Consider the following 8789-nt stretch of genomic DNA (forward strand, 5'->3'; position numbering starts at 1 on the left):
CTCTAGCTTTATTGTAAGAATATAGTATATAATACATACAACATGCCAAATATGTGTTAATCGACTCTTTGTCATTGGTAAGGCTTTTGGTCAACGGTAGGCTATTAATAGTTAAGCTTTCGGGGAGTTAAGAATTATACATAGATATTTGACTGCTTGGGAGGTCAGCACCCCTAACATCCACATTGTTCAAGGGTTCACTGTATCCTACAGTATACATTTTATACAAAAAACTATACTGAAGTGAAGTAAGCACTAGGAGAAGTTGTCTAGTACTGTCTTGCTTCTTGCTACCTTGGTAAACCTAACCCTCTCAGTCTCAGCTTTCTCACCTATCAAGTGGGGAAAGAAATCCTTGCTCTGCTCGCCTGTAGGCTTCCATGAGGATCATATTAGATGAGTGCTTTGTAAACCATAAGGCATTAAATACCTACCAGTTTTGCACGGCCCACATTGTCCTTGTTTGGGACAGCCTGTGTGATTCTGCTGACCTGTAGCTTGGCAGGTCAATTTCGTCATGGAGCCGCGGCCATAGCCAGGGCCTCAGCAGGGCTGGCAGGAGGGGCAGTTGAGCCACAAAGCCGGGCTATTGAAAAGAGCCTGTCAACTCGTCATTATATTTCTGGGCACAAATCCTGAGCCAGACCAGGAGTTGGGAAAGTGAGGGCTTTCCTCTTTTGCTGTGGTCTGTGTTTGGGGCAGTGCTTTTCAATACTGGGATTTCTTAGACTTCAGTGTGGAAAGGCACATACCGAGGAAATGTCCCACAGTGGGAATCTGGGATAGAAGCTGACAAAGAAGAGTTGTCATTCCTTTATGTGGTGCTTCCTCTCCTGGGGGCGGGCTGGTGAGTCGAAAGCTCCCTAGAGATAGCCCGAGGCAGGTGCACCTTCCACTGGCTGCTGAGGGTGGTTGGCAGAAGGCGCGTTCCCTCAGGCAAAGGGCTGTGGCTCAGCCTTCCTTTAAAAACAACTTGGACAAGGGGAAAAATTGAGTTCGTTGGAATGGGAGGTGGGTCAGGGGAGGACTTGAAGGGGGACCTTGGTGACTAAGTTCAACCGTTTCCTTTCTGTGGGTGTGGGAGAGAAATATTTCTGAATTTGCCCTGACCTTTTAAACTTTAGCCTGCTTGCTAAGCTGGTTGAAGCCCAAGTTCCTCTTCTAACCACAGAAGTCCTTTGCTTTCTCCCTGGAAACGTGGAGCCTTGCCATTACCACATCTGCCAGAAACTCCCCTCTGTAAACCTTGCTTGAACCTTGGTCCACGTTTAACCAACCCGCTTCCATTTATTGAGGCAGCTTGGTAAACAGACGGCTCTGGGCGCAGTTAATAATCTTGTCATTTGTACCTTGTGGTCTTTTATATCTACCTCACCCATCCAGTCAAATTAAACTACCATCCGTCTCTTCCCCGCCAGGCTGAAGATTAATGGGCCTTCAGCTGTCCCCTTAGAATACAGGCAGTCGTCACGTCCTGAAGAGAAATGCAGTGACTAATAAATTATGGGCTGTCATCATAGAAGATGGTGGGAGACACCAGAGTCCTTCTCAGTTCACGGGGGTTTGCGCTGGGCATGTGCAGGGTGGAGGATGGGCACCTTGTCACGGCATCTGTCAATGAGGATGCTTCTGAGAGGCGCCCAGGAGGTTGGGATATTGGGACCATGGCAAGCGTGTGATCAATGAGCAATGTCTGTTATTGAGTTTCTGGAGTGTGGCAGCGGGTGGGTCCTTTTTCAGAATGGATGGCCTTCTAGCTGGTTTCTAGGGAGCAGCTGCTCAGGTGTCCCAAGGGTTTGTCTTCTGCTTCCTCGGAAGGCCTTGTGCCCTCTGTCTGTTGAACATGGCTTTTAGGCCATATCAACTGATTGTAGCCTGAGCCCTTGCTTAGCACCTGTGGGGCTCCCAGGAGCTTTCCAAAAAATCACTATGCCATAAGCTCCAACTGGGCTTGTAAAATGTGTGGTGGTCCCAATGGGAATGCTTTGCCCCCAACACTTAGGTATCCCCCCTCTCCTGCTGGCCCGTTACTGGAAGAGCCTGCAAAGCCATCAGTGGAATTAAACCCAGTTCTATTTTAACGGAATAGATTCTTCTATTGATGGATTGACATAAAAAGACATAAAATGTTTTAAAATGGAAATCTTATTGATACCAAATATTGTTTTCTGATGTCCCTTAGAAGTAAAACCCAGAGTACGGTTATTAAAGCCGTTCTCTTGATCCAGCCAGTTAAATGATGTCCTAATTTTCTCCCTTGATGGTTAAATTTCAGGAGAACACTGACCTTGCTGATGACCTTCGCTCTGGGAACCAGTTCCTCTGCTGGTTGGGTCTGTCTAAAGGGGAAACTGGTTCCTGCAGGGCAGTGGGCCTTATGAATTCAAGGAACCCATTAGCTATTATCTCATCCTTTACCCATCAAGGAATATATAACATTATAATACCACAGAATTTTAATTAGAATGCACATATTTTCTGAAGAGCCGTATGACCTTGAGCAAGTCATTTCATTTTGTTTTGACCTTTAGTTTCTTTGTATGTACAACGAAGATACAAATGACCTGCCATATTGTTGCAAAATTTGGTTAAAAAAAGGTATGAAAATCTATCTAGTCCCAGCATTCAGTGCTAGTGGTATAAATGGAGAGCTTGATGAATTGTCTTCACTTCTGTGGGTCAATGGCATTTGTATAGCATGTTGCATTGGACAAGGTGCTTCATATGCATTGTCTGTTGTTAGTTCCTATGTTATATATTTGTTGTAGGTATAATTATTTTACTCCCTTTACAGAGGATTATAATAATAACTAACACTTATGGTTTTCTATAGGTCAACCAGTATTTGAAGCAAGCTACATGTTTCAACTCATTTAATTTTCACATCAGCCTTGTGAGATGTAGGTGCTATTAATATTCTGTTCTACAGATAATGACATTAAAGCACAGAGAGGATCTTGCTGAAGACCACATAGTGAGTAAGTGGTAGAACTGAGGATGCAATGCAGGTGCTTGGGCTCCAAAGTTGTCTCTTGTATCCTGTGAAATTATAGAATTAGGGCAACACAGCCAGTGAGGGACTCAGGTCCTGTCTCAGATCCTAAGCTCTTTCTCTCTCTCTGCCCATGTTACCTCTTGTTTATCTACTATCCAGGGCATTTGTAAATAGTTTAAAAAACCGTTATGGAAACTCTATGTCCATATGGTACATAAACACACACTTATCTCCGTATATTTAGACAATGTCCCTCAAATATGTTTGTACTAAGAATCCAGCAGACGCTTCTCATTCAGATTAGAACAAGAAAAACGTGATAAAGGGCCTCCAACTGGAGCCTTTAAGGTTTTGACAGTCACCGTTTATGCTGAAATGTGCACTGTTTTCAGCGAGAAGTATGATCCCCGTTTTCAAAGGTCAAATAAATCACCTTTAAAGTCGTGAAAAGGTAAACAGACTGATGCCTGGGCAGCTTTCTTGAGTTTATGAGGTCTTCTGGCAACAGGGATATACAAAAACCCCTATCAATCACCCTCCACCCTCACTCCCAACACCCAAAGCATTTATTCCTAGGGGGGGGNGTCGCTTAGTAGCCATCTTGGTTGTCACATTGTTGCCGAGTTCCCGCGCTGCGCTTGGGTTCAGGTCACCCTTATGTTACTCAATAAGGGCACCGAGGCGCCAGAGACGTGATGCTGGCATGGCGCCTCTGCCAAAGAGAGGCCGGAAAGCACTTTCCTGAAGTGAAAAGGTACGAATATGGGAAAAAAACAGAATCTGTAGTGTTCGGTACCATCCGGGGCTTCAGGCGTCCGCTACCTTCAAACGTGTCCCCTGCATTTAAGGGGGGACTATTGTACGTAGGTGTGTAAGTCTGTATGCATGCGTGTAGGCATTCATTGCAGCTGTGTTCTCTGCCTCACAGCGTGAGTGTCTGTGATGCTCACTTCTTCCCAGTCATTGGGCCATAAGTTTCTGTTTCCTGGCTTTTTTTTGGTAGGGATTCCAGAGAGGACCCCTGAGGAGCAACAACTACCTCCCCAGCATGCTGCACTGACCGTGTACCGGCCTCTGAGCAGGGGCTGAGGGAACGAGATGAGTCAGACATGGTGGTCAGAGCACAGTGGAGGAGGAGGATGAGCAGACGGCAGATGACAGCACAGTAAGTGCCATGGGGGGGGGGGGAATGTGCCGTGAAAGCGTGCCCTGGGCACACCGATGGGGCAGTGACGTCTGCTTGGGCTCTGGGGCAGCCTGCAGGATGACAGTGGCTTCAGGGCGGCCGTCAGAAGATGCCAGGTGCTCCTGACTGGGTGGATAACATGGGGAAGGGTGTCTAGGTCACCTGGGCAAGGTGCTTAAAGCCTACGCTTCGAGTTGGTGTGTCTCTGTCAGAATAGTAGTTGGGGGCAAAAGTAAATCTGTATGGTGAACCTGTTTTATGTTCTGACATCCTAAGATCATCCTGTAATAAGACGTCAGTCAGAGAAGAGATAGTGATTGAGCGTGGAGTAGCTGCGCTTTCAGATTGCGTTGCTGGCCCCCGGCATTAATGTTAAGGAGAAGGATGCTCAGGTGATGAAACACCGGAACCCAATTTGGCAGTTCAGGCCGAGTTACAGCTTCCTGATTGACTTAGCTTTTCAAGTCAAGTTTGTGTCTCAGGCACCAGCCTGGTCCCATCCTGGGCTCTCTCTGGATGCCGCTCAGAGGGCCCACCCTTCTGTGGGCAGGGAAGGGGCGGGGGAGGGTGCCACGCTTCTGGAGCTGGTGAGCAGGGGCAGACAGAGTGCAGGACAGTTAGTTCTTCAGGGGCACTGCCAGTGCTAGGAGCTGGGGCTGTGCGTGCCTGGAACAGGCTCTCAGGCCTTGGTTCCCGGGGTCACAGAGCCTGGCAGCCACGCAGTCCACGGGACTCACTCACAGGTACACCCTTCATACCTCGTCTTGCACGAGGGGCCAATGTGGGCAGTGAAGCCAGAGGCCCAGCAGTTATCATTTCTTCCCCTGGACAGATCGCTTTGACACTCTGAGCCCTATTTTGTCCACCCCTCCCTCAGATAGTTCTTGGCAGCGTTATACAAGATAGTGTCTGTGGAAAGGGTTGTGGATATGGAAATGTTGCCATTTTTCTTAACAGAATTTGCTCAGAAACATTTATTATTAATGCATATTATTGTTATTTTTTTTGTTAGGGCTCTACCTTAATCAGGTGTGTATGTGCCAATATTATAAAGTGACTAGAAACTAATGTTATGACTTGAAATGCTACTGCACGCTGCTGGGCTTGGGATATTGGGTTCAGAGAGGTTATGATTATTTTCTCTATGTAAAAATAACCCTTTTGATTATAAAAACAATACATGTAATTCACAGGAAAATTTGGAAACTTCAGAATAGACAAAAAATAATCCTGTGATGGCATCGTCTCACCGCCAACTTCTGTTTTATAACAAGAGGCTTGTTCTGTTTCATGACTTGCTTCCTTGCTTGTTTCCTTTACTAGGCAGTGGGGAGCGTTTCCCTGTAATGAGATTTGCTCTGTAACAACGCTGAACAGATAGGCTAGCACTTCACACAGACTTAGGATCATTCCAGTTTGAATTCTTATGCATAATGCTGCAATGAGCATGTTTATGGATAAGTCTTTGTATTCGTCATTTCATTAGGATAAGTTTGTAAAAACATGCTGTGGATCAAAGGCTTACCTTTTTGTGTGTGTGTGAATTTTTGTTTTCTCTTTTCTGGTACCAACTGGAGCTTATGGGTAGCACAGTTTTCTAACTGCTTCCAAACACTTGATATTATAAGGAAAAGCGTCTTTTACCAATAAGCTAGGCAAAGGTGACTAAGGGGATCTCATTTCAATTTGAATATCTTTTGTTATCAGTGAGGTTCTACATTTTCATGTTTATTGATTGTTGGTATTTTTCCCTTAGGCAATTTTGAGTTAATGTCTGCTGAACATTTTTGATTGGCATGTTTTTTTCTTTCATGATTACTTGAAGGGTTCCTATATAAATTAAGGCATTTGCAATTTGTATGAAAAAATTTTTCCCAGTGTTATTTCTCTGTTAGTTTTATTTATGGTGATCTTTATATATTCGGAAAATGTGAATTTTTATGTAGTCAAGCACTTCATTTATTTCCTTTATATTTTTAGCTTTACAACGTTTTTCCAAAGCTGACATTACATAAATGTTCATCAATATATCCTTTAGATATTTTTATGGATTTAGTAATTATTTACCTTGTTATATAGTGGGCTGTCATTCATCTAGAATTTATTTTGGTGTGCTGTACCAGGAACCTTATTTATTTTAGAAAAATAATTATTAAGTTCTTCCACCCCTTATGGAATAATTGTCCTTTCCTCAAGGTGACTTGAAATGTCACCTTTAAGTGACTCTATTTTTAAGTAGAAAAATATCTTCATTGCAGGAATGCGTTACTAAGTTGTTCAATTTTATGGAAAAACATAGTGTTATTTGTCAAGGTACATGGAGATAGTGAGAACAGCTCTGGGAAGGAGTAATGGTAATACTGCTAATAGTAATGTAGAACCAAGTGTTTATCAGCCGGTAGAAGATCCAAAGTTTTACCTCATTGGTTTTGTTAGGTTTGTCACACTAAGGTATACATGTTAGGAATATGCTCTTTTCTTCTTTCCTTCATTCTAGGCAACATTTGTTAAGTGATGAATTCTGCACTAGATTCCAAAGGGGACTCAAATGTAAATATAGTTTCTGTCCTTAAGTTTGTCATCATCTGGCTGGGGAGCATATTACCTGGAGAGACTTTTAGCTCCAGTGAACAAAAGACTCAACTCGAAATGGCTTAAACTACAAGTGTGGTGATATACATTCACTGAGGCTAGTTTGGTAGTTTCAAGACGTCAGGGCTCTGAGTTGTCATCTCTTTGATGTTCTTGGCCTTCTTCCTCATTGTTGCAAAAAGGCTGCCACTGCTCTAATCATTTTGCCCTCACCTGTCTGTGTTCAAAAGCAGGGACAATGGGCAATGTGGGGTAAGAGAATTCCTGCTCATAGTGCCTCCCTCTTATTATGGAGGAAAATCTTCCTGGAAACCCTTTCACAGACTTCCTCTTTCATCTCATGGGTCAGAAATGGGTCACAGGACCATCCTGGGCTGGGTCCACTTCTGGAGACCAGTGCATCTCTGGTCACTATTGAATAAAATTCTGGTTCTGTGAATAAGGAAAGAGGGGACAATGACTTTTGAGAAGGCAGGTAATATAGTGTCTGCCACAGAGGAATATTCATATATATAAATATATTATATATATGTAAATATATATACTAAATGTACATACTAAAATATATACTACAGTGTATGTGTTTGTTTTTATATTTTATATGGTATATATTATACATATAAAAGTACTTTGTAAGCTGTAAATCAGTATATGCATCAAGGGTGTAGATACTATATATACTTTAGCATATATTTATTTGTATTTGCAAAGTATATATGCAGTTGACCCTTGAACAACATGGGTTTGAACTGAGTGGTTCCACTTATATGTGAATTTTTTTCAGTAAATACTGTAAATGTATTTTCTCTTCCTTATGGTTTTCTTAATAACCGTTTTTTCCTCTAGCTTTATTGTAAGAATATAGTATATAATACATACAACATGCCAAATATGTGTTAATCGACTCTTTGTCATTGGTAAGGCTTTTGGTCAACGGTAGGCTATTAATAGTTAAGCTTTCGGGGAGTTAAGAATTATACATAGATATTTGACTGCTTGGGAGGTCAGCACCCCTAACATCCACATTGTTCAAGGGTTCACTGTATCCTACAGTATACATTTTATACAAAAAACTATACTGAAGTGAAGTAAGCACTAGGAGAAGTTGTCTAGTACTGTCTTGCTTCTTGCTACCTTGGTAAACCTAACCCTCTCAGTCTCAGCTTTCTCACCTATCAAGTGGGGAAAGAAATCCTTGCTCTGCTCGCCTGTAGGCTTCCATGAGGATCATATTAGATGAGTGCTTTGTAAACCATAAGGCATTAAATACCTACCAGTTTTGCACGGCCCACATTGTCCTTGTTTGGGACAGCCTGTGTGATTCTGCTGACCTGTAGCTTGGCAGGTCAATTTCGTCATGGAGCCGCGGCCATAGCCAGGGCCTCAGCAGGGCTGGCAGGAGGGGCAGTTGAGCCACAAAGCCGGGCTATTGAAAAGAGCCTGTCAACTCGTCATTATATTTCTGGGCACAAATCCTGAGCCAGACCAGGAGTTGGGAAAGTGAGGGCTTTCCTCTTTTGCTGTGGTCTGTGTTTGGGGCAGTGCTTTTCAATACTGGGATTTCTTAGACTTCAGTGTGGAAAGGCACATACCGAGGAAATGTCCCACAGTGGGAATCTGGGATAGAAGCTGACAAAGAAGAGTTGTCATTCCTTTATGTGGTGCTTCCTCTCCTGGGGGCGGGCTGGTGAGTCGAAAGCTCCCTAGAGATAGCCCGAGGCAGGTGCACCTTCCACTGGCTGCTGAGGGTGGTTGGCAGAAGGCGCGTTCCCTCAGGCAAAGGGCTGTGGCTCAGCCTTCCTTTAAAAACAACTTGGACAAGGGGAAAAATTGAGTTCGTTGGAATGGGAGGTGGGTCAGGGGAGGACTTGAAGGGGGACCTTGGTGACTAAGTTCAACCGTTTCCTTTCTGTGGGTGTGGGAGAGAAATATTTCTGAATTTGCCCTGACCTTTTAAACTTTAGCCTGCTTGCTAAGCTGGTTGAAGCCCAAGTTCCTCTTCTAACCACAGAAGTC

The sequence above is a fragment of the Hipposideros armiger genome, unplaced genomic scaffold, assembly GCF_001890085.2.
Source record: "Hipposideros armiger isolate ML-2016 unplaced genomic scaffold, ASM189008v1 scaffold_45, whole genome shotgun sequence".
Lineage (NCBI taxonomy): Eukaryota > Metazoa > Chordata > Mammalia > Chiroptera > Hipposideridae > Hipposideros > Hipposideros armiger.